This window comes from Suncus etruscus, chromosome 4 (assembly GCF_024139225.1).
Source record: "Suncus etruscus isolate mSunEtr1 chromosome 4, mSunEtr1.pri.cur, whole genome shotgun sequence".
Taxonomy (NCBI): domain Eukaryota; kingdom Metazoa; phylum Chordata; class Mammalia; order Eulipotyphla; family Soricidae; genus Suncus; species Suncus etruscus.
In genome coordinates this window covers 93,444,694-93,462,475 of record NC_064851.1, presented here as the reverse complement: position 1 = coordinate 93,462,475, position 17,782 = coordinate 93,444,694, and positions in this window count along the sequence as shown.

Sequence of the window (17,782 nt, the reverse complement as noted above, 5' to 3'; positions counted from 1 at the left end):
GAGAGGACAGCCTTGTCTTGTGCCAGAATTTAGAGGGAAGGCTTTCAGTTTTTCTCCATTGAGGATAATATTTGCCACTGGCTTGTGGTAGATGGCCTTCACTATATTGAGAAAGGTTCCCTCCATTCCCATCTTGCTGAGAGTTTTGATCAAGAATGGGTGTTGGACCTTATCAAATGCTTTCTCTGCATCTATTGATATGATCATGGGTTTTTTATTTTTCTTATTATTGATGTTGTGTATTATGTTGATAGATTTACGGATGTTAAACCAGCCTTGCATTCCTGGGATGAAACCTACTTGATCGTAGTGGATGATCTTCTTAACGAGGCATTGAATCCTATTTGCCAGGATTTTGTTGAGGATCTTTGCATCTGCATTCATCAGTGATATTGGTCTGTAATTTTCTTTTTTGGTAGCGTCTCTGTCTGGTTTAGGTATCAAGGTGATGTTGGCTTCATAAAAGCTATTTGGAAGTGTTTCTGTTTGTTCAATTTCATGAAAGAGTCTTGCCAAGATTGGCAGTAGTTCCTCTTGGAAAGTTTGATAGAATTCATTAGTGAATCCATCTGGACCTGGGCTTTTGTTTTTCGGCAGACATTTGATTACTGTTTTAATTTCATCAATGGTGATGGGGGTGTTTAGATATGCTACATCCTCTTCCTTCAACCGTGGAAGATTATAAGAGTCCAAGAATTTATCCATTTCTTCCAGGTTCTCATTTTTAGTGGCGTAGAGTTTTTCAAAGTAGTTTCTGATTACCCTTTGAATCTCTGTCATATCAGTAGTGATCTCTCCTTTTTCATTCCTGATATGAGTTATCAAGTTTCTCTCTCTCTCTTTCTTTGTTAGGTTTGCCAGTGGTCTATCAATCTTGTTTATTTTTTCAAAGAACCAACTTCTGCTTTCGTTGATCTTTCGGATTGTTTTTTGAGTTTCCACTTCGTTGATTTCTGCTCTCAGCTTTGTTATTTCCTTCTGTCTTCCTATTCTTGGGTCCTTTTGTTGAGCATTTTCTAGTTCTATTAGCTGTGTCATTAAGCTACTCAGGTAAGCTCCTTCTTCCTTCCTGATGTGTGCTTGCAAAGCTATAAATTTTCCTCTCAGTACTGCTTTTGCTGTGTCCCATAAGTTCTGAGAGTTTGTGTCTTTATTGTCATTTGTTTCCAGGAACCTTTTGATTTCCTCCTTGATTTCATCTCGGACCCACTGGTTATTGAGCATGAGGCTGTTTAACTTCCAGGTGTTAAAGTGTTTCTTCTGAGTCCCTTTGGAGTTCACAAATAATTTCAGAGCCTTGTGGTCAGCGAAGGTAGTCTGCAAAATTTCTATCCTCTTGATCTTATGGAGGTATGTTTTATGTGCCAGCATGTAGTCTATCCTGGAGAATGTCTCATGTACATTGGAGAAGAATGTGTATCCAGGTTTCTGGGGATGGAGTGTCCTATATATATCCACTAGGCCTCTTTCTTCCATTTCTCTCCTCAGGTCTAGTATATTCTTGTTGGGTTTCAGCCTGGTTGACCTGTCCAGTGTTGACAAAGCCGTGTTAAGGTCCCCCACAATTATTGTGTTGTTGTTGATATTATTTTTCAGATTTGTCAGCAGTTGTATTAAATATTTTGCTGGCCCCTCATTCGGTGCATATATGTTTAGGAGAGTGAATTCTTCCTGCTCTACGTACCCCTTGATTAATATAAAATGTCCGTCTTTGTCCCTTACAACCTTCCTGAGTATAAAGTTTGCATTATCTGATATTAGTATGGCTACTCCAGCTTTTTTATGGGTGTTGTTTGCTTGGATAACTTTTCTCCAGCCTTTTATTTTGAGTCTATGTTTGTTCTGACTATTCAGGTGCGTTTCTTGTAGGCAGCAGAAGGTTGGATTGAGTTTTTTGATCCATTTAGCCACTCTGTGTCTCTTAACTGGTGCATTTAGTCCATTGACGTTGAGAGAAAGAATTGTCCTGGGATTTAACGCCATCTTTATTTCAAAATTTGGTGTGTCTTTTGGGTAGTCTTGTCTTAGATTAGGTCTTTCAGTTTTTCTCTTAAGACTGGTTTTGTGTCTGTGAAGTTTCTGAGCTGTTTTTTGTCTGTGAAACCATGTATTCTTCCATCAAACCGGAAAGTGAGTTTTGCTGGGTATAGTATTCTGGGTGAAGCATTCATTTCATTCAGTCTTGTCACAATATCCCACCACTACTTTCTGGCATTGAGTGTTTCTGGTGACAGGTCTGCTGTAAATCTCAGGGAAGCTTGCTTGAACATGATTTCCCCTTTTGATCTTGCTGTTTTCAGAATTCTGTCTCTATCTGTGGGATTTGTCATTGTGACTAGGATGTGTCTTGGGGTGGTTTTTCTGGGGTCTCTTTTGGTTGGTACTCTTCGGGCATGCAGGATTTGATCACATATATTCTTTAGCTCTGGAAGTTTCTCTTTAATGATGTTCTTGACCATTGATTCTTCCTGGAAATTTTCTTCCTGGGTCTCTGGGACTCCAATGATTCTTAAGTTGTTTCTGTTGATCTTATCATAGACTTCTATTTTCGTCTGTTCCCATTCTTTGACTAATTTTTCCATTGTCTGCTCATTTGCTTTAAGTTTTTTGTCCAATCTCTCCTGCTGTATGGAATTGTTATGTATCTCATCTTCCACAGCACCAAGTCTATTCTCAGCTTCTGATACCCTGTCCCAGAGCTTATCCATTTTGTCATTCACTTCGTTTACTGACTTTTTCAGTCCTGTTAGTTGGCATGTTATTTCAGTTTGGAGTTTTGTCATTTCTGCCTTCATATTTTCTTGGTTCTTATTAGTGTTCTGTTCAACTCGATCCATGGTTTCTTGGAGTCTGTTGAGTACCTTCCATATTGCTAGTCTAAAGTCCTTATCTGAGAGGTTGATTAGTTGTTCAGTCATTATCTGGTCCTCAGAATTGTCATCTTCATTCTCTATGTCTGATGCTGGCCTGCGTTGTTTCCCCATTGTCACACTTGTATTGTGGGTTTTTCTACGTGTTGTGGTGGTATTCATTGTCTATATGATGTAGGCAGCACACTCCTCTGGCTCCTCCCTTTCTGGATGGGCTGACTTGCCTCTAAGGGAGGGGAGTCCTCCGTGGATGAAGCCTCACACTGGGTCAAATCTTAGGCCTGAGCATGCAACAGAGAAGACAGTCCAGAGAGAAATGTTTGCTTCTGTCATATAGCGCCGTTCTTAGTGTGATTTTTCCTTCTTGTTGCAATGGAGTTCTTTCCATAGAAAGAGTGCACGGCCGCGTAGCGAAGGGGAGCGGCCGTGCTCCTCTGAGCCTCTTTTTGCCCCACTTGCAAGAGTTTCACGCAAGAGGACAGTAGACAGACATAGACAGGTCACACTCACAGTCTTTCACAGTTGAGCCCCACTGGGCCAGTGTACTTTTGCGGATTTTCCCCGCCTGGTGTCACACACAGGGAGCCAGCTCTTGCAAAGCTTAGCCGGTTTTTATGCTCTGAAGTCCCTCCCTGAAAATGGCGTCTGGGCGAGCGAGGTTTCTGGAGGCTCTTTTTGCCCCACTCGCAAGAGTTTCACGCAAGAGGACAGTAGACAGACATAGACAGTTCACACTCACAGTCTTTCACAGTTGAGCCCCACTGGGCCAGTGTACTTTCGCGGATTTTCCCCGCCTGGTGTCACACACAGGGAGCCAGCTCTTGCAAAGCTTAGCCGGTTTTTATGCTCTGAAGTCCCTCCCTGAAAATGGCGTCTGGGCGAGCGAGGTTTCTGGAGGCTCTTTTTGCCCCACTCGCAAGAGTTTCACGCAAGAGGACAGTAGACAGACATAGACAGGTCACACTCACAGTCTTTCACAGTTGAGCCCCACTGGGCCAGTGTACTTTTGCGGATTTTCCCCGCCTGGTGTCACACACAGGGAGCCAGCTCTTGCAAAGCTTAGCCGGTTTTTATGCTCTGAAGTCCCTCCCTGAAAATGGCGTCTGGGCGAGCGAGGTTTCTGGAGGCTCTTTTTGCCCCACTCGCAAGAGTTTCATGCAAGAGGACAGTAGACAGACATAGACAGGTCACACTCACAGTCTTTCACAGTTGAGCCCCACTGGGCCAGTGTACTTTTGCGGATTTTCCCCGCCTGGTGTCACACACAGGGAGCCAGCTCTTGCAAAGCTTAGCCGGTTTTTATGCTCTGAAGTCCCTCCCTGAAAATGGCGTCTGGGCGAGCGAGGTTTCTGGAGGCTCTTTTTGCCCCACTCACAAGAGTTTCACGCAAGAGGACAGTAGACAGACATAGACAGGTCACACTCACAGTCTTTCACATTTGAGCCCCACTGGGCCAGTGTACTTTCACGGATTTTCCCCGCCTGGTGTCACACACAGGGAGCCAGCTCTTGCAAAGCTTAGCCGGTTTTTATGCTCTGAAGTCCCTCCCTGAAAATGGCGTCTGGGCGAGCGAGGTTTCTGGAGGCTCTTTTTGCCCCACTCGCAAGAGTTTCACGCAAGAGGACAGTAGACAGACATAGACAGGTCACACTCACAGTCTTTCACAGTTGAGCCCCACTGGGCCAGTGTACTTTCGCGGATTTTCCCCGCCTGGTGTCACACACAGGGAGCCAGCTCTTGCAAAGCTTAGCCGGTTTTTATGCTCTGAAGTCCCTCCCTGAAAATGGTGTCTGGGCGAGCGAGGTTTCTGGAGGCTCTTTTTGCCCCACTCGCAAGAGTTTCACGCAAGAGGACAGTAGACAGACATAGACAGGTCACACTCACAGTCTTTCACAGTTGAGCCCCACTGGGCCAGTGTACTTTTGCGGATTTTCCCCGCCTGGTGTCACACACAGGGAGCCAGCTCTTGCAAAGCTTAGCCGGTTTTTATGCTCTGAAGTCCCTCCCTGAAAATGGCGTCTGGGCGAGCGAGGTTTCTGGAGGCTCTTTTTGCCCCACTCGCAAGAGTTTCACGCAAGAGGACAGTAGACAGACATAGACAGGTCACACTCACAGTCTTTCACAGTTGAGCCCCACTGGGCCAGTGTACTTTCGCGGATTTTCCCCGCCTGGTGTCACACACAGGGAGCCCTACTTTGAGAATTTTTATACAGAGAGAGAGAGACAGAGAGAGAGAGGAGAGAAATTCTCAGAGAAATGGATAAATTCTTTAGATAACCTCCAAATTTAAACAAATATTATTTGAAATATCTAAACAGATATAGCACTATTGAGGAAATCAAAATTTTAATAAAATTATTCCCCAAAACAAGAACTTTGGCCCATATGGATTTACTAGTGAATTGTTTCAGACCTTCAAAGAAAACCTACTGCCAATACTTTCAAGTGCAACCAAGAAATTGAGGAAACAGAAATATTCCCAGTTCCTATGAAGTTAGCATCACCCTGATATCAAAAGCAGACAGATACCACAAAAAGAAATAGTATAACTGACTGATATCCCCAATGAATAGAGGTGCAAAAATCCTCAACAAAATACTATTAAATAGAATCCAGCAATTCATCAAAAAAAAAAAAGCATACATCATGATAAAATAAAAAAAAAACTCTTAACTAGATTGGAATTCAAAATGTTTCCTCAATATACACATGGTGAAAATCTAAAAGCCTTATCTGGTGCAAGACAAGTCTGCCCACTTTTACCACTTGTATTAAATATTGCATTGTCATGGAAAGTAGGTCTAGAAACTATATCAAATACATAGAGTAAAAAGGGGAGAATTCAATCTCTCCCTATTTGCAAATATTATGATAATCTTATAAAACTCAAAACTCAAAAAATAAAAAGCTCAACAGTAAAGGAGTAGTCTACAAAATTAACACACAAAAATCCATGGCTTTACTGTATACAAATAATGAAAGAGAAGAAAGATATACTTAAAAAGTAGTCCCATTCCCATTAGTGTTTCAAATAATAAGTACCTTGAAATCAAATTGACTAAAGAGATGAAAGACCTATGCAAAGAAAACTACAAAACAACGATTCAAGGAATCAAAGAGGAAACAAGAAGGAAATGCATCGCCTGCTCACAGGTTGGGAGAATTAGCATCATTGAAATAGTAATATTTCTCCAAGCATTGTACAGATTTAATGTACTCTCTGGAAAGATACCTATGACACTGTGAAAAAAATTAATCAATCACTTCTGAAATTTATACGGAACAATAGACTTTCATGAATATCTAAAGCAATCCTTGGGAAAAAGAAGACGGAGGCATCACTTTCCTCAACTTCATCTCTACTATAAAACAGTAGCCATTAGAACAGCATGGTATTGGAATAGACACTCGGATCAATAGAATAGACTTGAATATTCTGAGATTAACCCTAGAATTTATGAGCAACTTAATAAAGGAGCAAAGAATTTAATGACTGAAACTCAGCTACAAACATGTTTATAATTATGGTGCTTAAAGATTTTATTTTAAAAAGAGGGAAAAAATAAAATTAATCAAGGAAAACCTCTTCAAAAAGAGGTGTTGGGAAAACTTATAAACTACATGCAAAAAATTGAGCTCAGTCCTCTCTTAACATCATTCACAAAAGTCAAATAAAAATAGATTAAAGGTCTTGGTATCATATCTGAAACATAAAGTACATAAAGGAAAATGTAAGCAGAACACCCATGACACTGAAGGTAAAGGCATTTTCAAGGTTGAAACATCATGGGCCAAACAAGTGGAAGCAAAGATAAACAAAAAAAGCTACATTAAACTGAGAATCTTTTCTTTTTTTTCTTTTTTTCCCCCACACCCAAGGTTACTCCTGGCTATGCACTCAGAAATCACTTCTAGGCCGGGAGACCATATGGGATGCTGGGAATCAAACTCACATGGGTCCTGGGTAAGCCACATGCAAGGCAAATGTCCTCCTACTGTGCTACCACTCTGGTCCCTGAGAATCTTTTCTCAAAGAAGTGGTGATTAGGACAAAAAGATGATGCATGGTAATGTTGAGAAACTATTTACTTAACACTCATCTTAGAAGGCATTAATATCTAAGATATATAAGGTAGAGATTAATTAGACAAAATAATCTTACCCATTCAAACTGTGAAGATGAAATACACATTTCCTCAGAGGAAAAATATAGATGGCCAAAAGTCACATGAAAAAGTACTCACCATCACTAATAATCAGGGAGATGCAAAACAAAAAATAATGAAATATCTTACAGCATAGCGATTGGTACACATTACAAAGAACATGAACAAGTGCCAGAGTGGATGAGGAAAGGGACTCTCATTCACTGCTGGTGGAAATGTTGACTGGTCCAGCCTTTTGGGAAACAATGTGGGTATTTCTAAAAACAAATAAACAAAAAACCCAAAGACAAAACCCTAGAAATTGAGCACTCTTGCGATTTAGCAATATCTCTCTTAGGAATATAGTCTAGAATCCCAAAAACACATTGGATTTTTAGGTTCATTGAAGCACTATTTATAATAGCCAGAATTTTGAAGTGACCTACATGCCTAAGAACAGATAAGAAATAGAAAGCCTATCTAGAGTACAGGTGGGGGCAGGGTGAGAAGGAGGGATATTTGGGACATTGGTGGTGGGAAAGTTGCAATTGTGATGGGGGGGGTTGTCCTCTTATATAACTGAAACCCAACCACAATCATGTTTGTAACCAAGGTGTTTAAATAAAATATTATTTAAAAAAAAAAAGAAAAGAAACTGTGGTGCATCTATATGTAATGAGCTATTATGGAGTTGTTAGGAAATATTTGCTTATACATGGATAGAAATAGAGAGTATTATGCTGAGCAAAATGAGTCAGCCATTTTATAGACATAAAATGATCATTAGTGGGACATAACAAAAAAGAATAATATGGTAATAATATCCAAAGACAGCAGAGATGACAGCAGTTCATGGTCGGAAGATTGCCACAAATAGTGGGTGAGTGCAATAGGGCAGAAAAGGGACCACTATGATAGATAGTTGGGAATGAACACACTGGACAATAATGGGTGCTGAAAGGAGATAGTGATAGGTAGTGATAGGCATGTTACCTGTTCAGGCACACTATTGCAAACCATAGTGTCTTAAAAGGAAAGAGAGAGACAAGAGAGAGAGAGAGACAAAGAGAGAGAGAGACAGACACAGAGAGAGAGACAGACACAGAGAGAGAGAGAGAGAGAGAAGAGAGAGAGAGGAGAGAGAGAGAGTGTCTGCCCCAGAAGCAGGCAGAGGGTAAGTGGAAAACTGCGACATTGAGAAAGGGTACTGTGCACTGGTGAAGAGTGTTATACATTATGACTAAAATTCAATCATGAACTTTGTAACTAAAAAAATAGAATTATTGGGGCTATTATTGTGCTATAGCACAGCAGTAAGGTGTTTGCCTTGCACGCAGTCAGCCCAGGACAGACCACGACCGTTCAAATCCTGGCATCCCATAATGGTCCCCTGAGTCTGACAACAGCGCAGAGCCAGGAGTAACTCCTGAGCACCAGATGTGACCCCAAAACAAAACAAAACAAACAAACAAAAACATTTATTATTAACCTTGTAATCATGATGTTTAAGTAAATTAATTTTAAAATCTTTTTATTTAAGAAAGAAAAAAAGAAAAATAATTATAAGGTTCTACACTGTTAAAAATTAACACTTCTGAGAGCAAAGGCCCTAAATTTTATCATTTTTAATAGATAGTGTGATCTTATTGTTTACACAGAAAACTGAGTATTGCAGCAACATGATGAAACAGAAAAAGTCATCATAGTGTCTGTAGATGTTGTAAACTCAGTAAGATATATACAACTCATTAGAACGCTGAATAAAAAATTTACTAAAACTTTGTCATTTTTGTCCACAGAAATAATTTAATCCTGCAATGGCATTTAGCACATTGGGAAAAACTGCTCATATAACCTCTGTTTCTCTTGTTTTTATTTAAATATTTATTTATTATTACTAAAAGGATCATACCTATTCTCAAACTTCCTTTGCCTTTAACAATTAAAAGAAAAGGCTGTGTTTATTATTGTTTTAGAAATCATATTTGCCTCATGTAGTAACTTTAGTAGTATCTCAGGGAAAGAATACATGTTACTTTAAATTTTTGTATAACACTTGAGACAATCTGCACTCATTAGTCCAACCTTTTTTTTCCTTCCACTCTTATTCTCCATAATAATTCTCCTCTTGTCCTCATTTATTTAAAGCACTTGTTCTGTTCTGTATAGCTTAAGTGTTTTTGTATCAAATCAAAATGTTTCCCTTAACCAGTCCAAAACAAATCCTCTTTCTTTAACTAATTAAAGAGAAAACATAATTTTTTGCTTTATGGTCACATTGAATAATCAAGGAACAAGAAGAATAGAGAGAATTTACATAATAAGAGCCATCTAATCACCATGTTAGGCACAAATATTCTCTAAATAGATGTTATAAACTAAACAATAAGATCAGATGTTAACAGAAGCAATGGAGTGCAAAACATAGAATTTTTTTGCCATTACTATATAAAAATAAAGATTCTAAATGAAAATCTATTTCAATTACATGGTGTTTCATAAACAGATTAAATTGTCAAATTTTCTAAAGGTATACTTCATATATAATTATATTCAAATCTTTTTCTCAACTCATCTTCAATATCAGTTGAACAAAATATTTGATGGAGTATATTTCATATAATCTATCACAAGTAACATACTTACATTTTTGCATGCTTTGTTCCAGTTAACATTTTATTTGGTGCTGATCATGATCCAGTCTCTATTAAATCACTTTATTAAATCCCTGTGAGGTTTAAAAAATCAATGTGCATGTTTCATAAATCACTTCTGTTTAAATTATAGAATTTAGAAATAAGAATGGAGGACGGAAGTTAAAGCCCATGACCAAATTACCATGTTTGATATGAGCTATGTGACAGAGTCAGTACTTATAACTCAGGGAAACTGGATGTCTGATGTTCCATACCACTTTCATATTTGTACAGATCTAATGGGAAAATTGTGATTGACTTATTTATTGGCATATTTTCTTGCATCATTATTACATTTTAACAATAAATTCATGCAAATGGGATTATTAATAGGTTACATAATATGTGTGAGGCTCATTATAAAACATTTTGGGGCTAGAGAGATGTACAGGATTAAAGCAATATCTAATCATGTAGCCAACCATGATTTAATCTCTAGCATCATGTAATAGTTCCTTTAGCATATATATATATATATAATCCCTCTAGGTTTATATACATACATATACATATATACATATATTTATATATATATATATATACATACACATATATTCCTCTTTCCCAGGGTGAGCCCTGAGTACAGACCAAGAGTAATCCCTAAGTACTGCCAAGTCCCAATCCCCAGCCATCTAAAAGTAAAATTCTATGGAAAAATAAAATAATTGAGAAAGATAGCACATGGGTTAGAACACCCAGCTAGATTAGGTTCCTAGCACCTGACTCTGGAGCTCCTCAAAGTACTACCAAGGTTATCCTGATGGTCCTTAGCAAGAAGGGCCCAAATAGCACCATAAGATCTCCTACTGAACTTCTATCTTGGTTGACTGACAATCATGAGTAGTATCTTTGAAGCTTCCTGAATTCTATTTTGGTGACTCCTAATCCAAATAAAAAAGAAAATGTCTTGAAAGAAAAAAAAAAAAAAACACTGAGAGTAATGGAATGTTTGGAGATAATGAGCAAAATTGAAGCTGAGTTAAAGATACATAGGAATTTGTAATGCAATTTTGCCCATTTTGTGTATGTTTAAAAAGCCCTATAATGAAAAGTTAAAGAAAATAAAGAGGGTATTTAAAACACTCACTTGGGAACATAGATGGTAAATTATTCAAGTAAATGGTTTCTTCTGATATTGGCAAGAGAGTAATTCTAGAGAAAGTCCATGACAGCGACTTTTAGAGTTCTAGATCTGAAGATTCTGCTTAAACTCATGTTTATTTTCCACAAAGAAAACTTTGACATTCAGAACCTGTGCACCAAAAATTAGTACAAAGTAAAAATATGCATAAAAACCTAAAATTAAAAATTCTTTCTTAAAATAATAAAACTTATTTGAAAAATTAAAAAAAGAAAATAATATGTGAATACATTATTTTCACTTCATATACATTGGCATAATATTTAATAAAATTAGAGAACATTTGTTTTTCATAAAATGATGAACTCAATAATATGTACTAATTTGTTATAGAATCAAAAAAGTGGAGAGTAACATTCATTTCAAAATTGTGTAAGCAGATGACAATTTTACTTGAGATCATTATATGTCATTACAGGAGAAAGCTGAATGGAGTAAAAAATCATATGTATAGGACTATATGTGTTTTCATTTGTTTAATTTATATTTTGCTTATTTGTTTGGGGGTTACAGCTGTTTCAAGATTCATTCCTGGTTCTGTGCTCAGGGGCCACTAATGGCACTTGGGGTGGGGTGGGGTGGGCATGTGTGATGTCAGGAATCAAACTGGCATCAGCTTCATGCAAGACAAGCACCCAACCCACTCTTTTATAGATTGTTTATAAATTATTCATATTGTGGGCCTGATAGCTACTCAAAGGCCACTTGGTAAAGGAAGATATAGAAAGTGAAAAAGGATTGTAAATCATTCTGTCTTAGTGACACAAAGATAACACAGAGCAAGATATTAAATGGCCCCTAAAGGTTTGGATCAATAAAGATAATTTTCTATATTTTTACTAAAAAGACACTAACACGTTTTGTTTAAGTAGATAACTGCCTAAATTGATTTTAAAAATCATTGATTTTTCAGTGTGACCTCTCTGGAATATTTATCACATCAGTCAAAAAAAAAAAAAGACAAAAATCATGCCATCATTTAAGTTGTATTATAAAAAATCCTGGACATGCCTGGTATTAAAGGAACCTTTCTCTACATAATAAAATGAACATGAAAAATCCACAGTTTACATTAAACTCAATGATGAAAAACTAAGTTCTCCTTCTTGGATAAGAACAAAATCAGAATGTCTACTGTTGACTCTACTATTCCATATAATGTTCAAAGTCCTAATAAGAAATATTACTCAAAGTTTTTAAATTAAAAAGAAAGGAGTAAAATGGTCACTATTTGCACATGCCATGAATGATAGACAATCACAAATATTCTACAAAAACATTGTTAAAATTAAATAGGGGCTACACATGGCCAACACATATTTGATCCTACTCAAGTCCCCTGAGTCTTGCCAGAAGTGATCCTGAGTAGCCCTCAGCAAGTGGAGTTTGGCCTAAAATCCCCCCCCCCAAGAAAAATAAAATAAAAAAGTAATGTGGCGCTCTGAAATATTTAATTCAAAAATATGCTCTGGGTCTAGGGAAGTAGTCAGACTGAAAATAGGTACAAGGACTAGAGTTTGACCCTATTACCACAGGCTCTCATAGCACCAAAAGGGTATCTAAGCACTGCCAGGGTTGACTCTAGTGTTGCAAGACCTGAACAGTTCCAGCTAAAAGAAACCCAAAGAGACATACTAGTCACAATGACAAATTGCACATATGGTGAGGAATCCTGAAAGCAGCAAGATCAGAAAGGAAAATTACATTCAAGGAGCATCCTTAAGATTTACAGCAGACCTCTCACAAGAAACTCTCAAGACCAGAAAGCAGTGGTGGGATATAGTGAAGAAACTCAACAAAATGAATGCTTCACCTGAAATACTGTACCCAACCAAACTCACTTTTAGGTTTGAAGGAAGCATACATGGCTTCATGAATAAACAACAGCTCAGAAACTTTACAGACTCAAAACCAGCCTTGAAAGAAGAACTGAGAGTTCTACTTTAAGACAAGACAGACCAAATGATACACCAAATTTCTACATAAAGATGACACTAAATCCCATGACATTTTATTCTTTTAATGTCAATGGGCTAAATGCACCTGTTAAGAGAAACAGAGGGGCAAAATGTATCAAAAAGTTTAATCCAACATTTTTCTGCCTACAAGAAACACATCTAAATAGTCAGAACAAACATAGACTCAAAATAAAAAGCTGTAAGAAAATCATCCAAGCAAACAACTCCCTTAAAAAGAGAAAGTGTGGGGGAGCAGTGGCACGGAGAGGTAAGGCTGCTGCTTTGCTGACACTGCCTAGTACAGAACACAGTCGACTCCTCCAGTGTCCCATATTGTCTTCCAAGCCCCCAAACCAGGAGTGATATCTAAGTGAAAAGCCAGGAGTAACTTCTGAGAGTCACTGGGTGTGGCCCAAAAAAAAACAAACAAAAAAGATGGAGTGGTCATATTGATATCAAATGACATAAAATTAGACTCAGAAAAATTAAAAGGGACAAAGATGAATATTTTGTACTAATTGAAGGATGTATACAATGGGAAGAAATCACACTCCTAAACATATGCACTCAGTGAGGGACCAGAAAAATATTTAATAAAATTGTTGACAAATCTAAAAGTAGACATCAATAGCAACACAATAATAGAAGACCTCCACACTTCCCTGTCACTTCTTGATATGTCAACCAGGCTGAAACCCAACAAGAATATAATAGCTTTGAACGGATAAAAGAAAGATAGTGACCTAGTAGATATGTGTAGGTCACTCCATCCCCAGACAATAGATACACATTCTTCTACAATGCAAATGGGTCATTCTCCAGGATATAATACATGCTGGTCCATAAAATATATATCCAGAAAGCAAGAGGAAAGAAGATGTATAGACTACCTTCTCAGATCACAATGCATGAAATTAGAAGTGAACTACAAAGGCACACAGAAGAGAAACTTTAGCACCTGGAAATTAAACAGCTTATTACTGAATAACCAGTGAGTCAGATATGAAATCAAAAAGAAAATAAAAACATTCCTGGAAAAATATGCAAATTAAGACAGAAATTATCAGAATTTGTGGGATATATCCAAAGCAGTACAAAGAGGAAAATCTATAGCTTTGCAAGCACACATCAGGAAGGAAGAAAGGGGCAACATAAATAACATAATGACATAATGACACAGCTTATAAAATTAGAAAATAATCAACAAAAGAAACCAAAAATATGTAGGCAGAAGGAAATAACAAAACTTAGAGCAGAAATAAATGAAACGGAAATCTAAAAATTAATCCAAAAGATCAATGAAAGCAAAAGTTGGTTCTTTGAAAAAATAAACAAGATTGATAAATCACTAGCAAAACTCACAAAGAAAGGAAGAGAAAGAAACTTAGTAAACTGGATTAAAAATAAAAAAGAGGGGCAAGAGTGGTGGCGTAAGCAGTAAGGCATCTGCCTTGCCTGCTCTAGCCTAGGGCAGACAGTGGTTTGGTCCCCTAGAGTCTCATATGGTCCCCCAAACCAGGAGTGATTTCTGAGTGTATAGCCAGGAGTAACTCCTGATCATCACTGGGTATGGCCCAAAAACCAAAATAAAGAAAAAAAGATCACTACAGATACTACAGAGTTTCAAATGGTAATAAGAGACTACTTTGAGAAACTCTATGGCATGAAACATGAGAACCTAAAAGAAATGAATACATTCAAGGACTTTTATAATCTTCCATGGTTGAATCAAGATGATCTAGCATATCTAAGTAGACCCATCATTATGGAGGAAATTAAAATTGTAATCAAAGACTTCCTCCCAAAAAAGTTCAGGCCCAGATGTATTCACTAATGAATTCTTTCAACTCTTTCAAGAGGAATTACTACCAATCCTGTGTAGGCTCTTTCACAATATTAAAAAAAAAAAACAGAAATAGTCCCAAATAGTTATTATGAAGCTTGCATCACCCTGATACCAAAATCTGACAGAGATGCTGCCAAAAAAGAAAACTACAGACCAATCTCCCTGATAAACACAGATGCAAACATTCTGAAAAAATAAATAGGATCCAGTACCTCATCAAGAAGGTCATACACTATGACCAAGTAGGTTTTATTCCAGGAATGCAAGAATGATTTAACATACATAAATTAATCAACATAATACACTGTATCATCAAAAGAAAAAATAAAAACCATATGATGATATCAATAAATGCAGAGAAAGCATTTCATAAAGTCCAACATCCATTCATGATAAGTACTCTCAACAAGATTATAATGAAAGGAACTTTTCAGTATAGTCAAGGCCATCTACCACAAGCCAATGGCAAATATTATTCTCAATGGAGATAAATACATTTCCTCTAAAATCTGTTATAAGACAAGGCTGCTTATCTCACCACTCCTATTTAACATAGTGTTGGATGTTCATGCCATAGCAATTAGGCAAGGAAAGATATTCAAGGGCATCCAGATAGGAAAGAAAAAATCAAGCTCTCACTGTTTGCAGATGACATGTTACTACATTTGAAAAGCCCTAAAGATTCTACCAAAAAGCTTCTAGAAACAATAAATGCTTATAGCAAAGTGGCAGGCTACAAAATTAACACACAAAAATCAATAGACTTCTTCGTCCTCTGACCTGTGTAAATACCAAGATCTCTACAAAGGACTGATTTTATCAACTATAAACAGAACATTTCCTGGCACCATAAAAGACCTTGAGATTAGATAATGAGCATATCCCGAGCCTGTAGTTATTCCCATGACAGTATGCATCAAGGTTGGAGAAATTCTGTATCTCTTAGGCCAAGAGAATTCCCTTTCTAATTTCCCCAATACTTACTGTGCCTATGCAAGAAAGAAAGAAATTAATGAAAAGGAAAAAGTACTAAAAAAATGTTGCCACACAATCCCTCCTTCCTTTTTTCCCTTTCTTCTTGTTCTTTATTATTGCTGTTTGTGTTTTTTTGTCGTTGCTTGTTTTTGGGGTTTTTTCCTTTTCCCTTTCTTTTTTTAAATTGATATTGATAGTTCATAGACAAACTCCTCCCAGTTTTCATTTGTTTTTCCCCAACAGAACTTTAATCATCTTGTTCTCCTCATAAATTGAGGGAGGAATGTGAATGGTACCAGGAGCAAACAGCCTCTTAAACATTGAGTAGAAATAAAAAATGATCAGATTTAAATACCAAACTCAAAGTCAACTACAACAGAATCAAGATACCCAATCTACAACAAGGGGACCTGTTACACTAACAGTTCAGGGGTTAAAGAGGGAGGTATGTGTTGCATGCTTGGAACAGGGGCTGAGGGAGGAAAACACTGATGGTGGGAATGGCTTACGTTACTGTCACTACCTTAAATATAACTGTGAAAGACTTGTAATTCACATTGGTCACAATAAAAAATTTAAAATATCAATGGACTTATACACAAATAATGAGAAAAGAAATGGACAATAAAAAGCAATCCCATTTATGTTAGTGCCAGAGAAACTCAAATATCTTGGAGTCAACTTAAGAGGTGAAGGACCTATATAAAGAAAACTACAAGACTCTGCTTCAAGAAATAAAAATGGAGATAGGAAAAGGAGACACATACCTAGTTCATGAATTGGGAAGATTAACATAATTAAAATGGCGATACTTTCCAAAGCATTGTACAGATTTAATGCAATTCCTCTAAGGATATCCATTTCATGCTTCAAAGAAGTAGATCAAAAACTCCTGAAATTCATTTGGAACAAAAAACACCCAAGAATAGCTAGAATATTCCTTAGGAAAATGAATATGGGAGACATCACTTTCCCCAACTTTAAATTGTATTACAAAACAATAGTCAGCAAAACAGAATGGTATTTGAATAAAGATAGACCCTCAGATCAGTGGAATAAATTTGAGTATTCAGAAAATGTTCCCCAGACATACAATCAATTAATATATGATAAAATGACAAGAAATGCAGAATGGAGCAAGGAAAGACTCTTCAACAAGTGATGTTGGGACAACTGGTCAGCCACATGCTAAAAAGCAAAGTGAGACCTTCGTCTAACACTATGCACAAAGGTCAAATTCAAATAATTTAAAGAACTTGATACTAGACCCAGACCATAAGGAATATAGAGCAAGTAAAACATTTTATGACATTGAGGCTAAAGACATCTTCAAGAAGAATCATCACTCTTCAAACAACTGGAAGCAAAGATAAACAGATGTGACTACATTAAGCTGAGAAGCCACTGCACCTGAAAGGAAATAGTGATTAGGATACAAAGGCTACCCACAGAATAAGAGGAAATATTCACACAATAGTCATTAGATAATGGGTTAATATCTAAGATATACAAGTTACTGAAAGAACTTAACAAGAGAAAAATGTCTAATCCCATCAAACAATGGGAAGAAGAAATGAACAGACACTTCCTCAAAGAAGAAAAACAAATGTCCAAAAGGCATATGAAAAAATTCTCTAAATCACTAATCATCAGGGAGATAAAAACAACGAGATGCCATCTCATGCCAGAGACTGGCACACATACATAGAATAAGGACAATCAGTGCAGGATGGGATGTGGAGAGAAAGAAAATCTTGTTCACTGTTGGTGAGAATGCCACTTCGTCCAACCTTTATGGAAAAACACATGAAGATTCTCAAAAAACTAGACTTTGAGCTACTATATTATTCAGCTGTACAACTCCTAGGGATATACCCTAGGGACAACAAAAAAAACCTTTTTCACACCTATATTTATTGTAGTACTATTTATAATAGCTGGAATCTGGAATCAACTCAGATACCCTTCAACAGATGAATGGCTAAAGAACCTGTGGTACATAAACACAGTGGAATACTATGCAGCTCTCGGGAGAGATGAAGTCATAAAATTTTCCTATACATGGATGGACATGGAAACTATTATGCTGAGTGAAATTAGACAGATGGAGAGAGCTATGCACAAAATAGTCTCACTCATCATCACTATGGG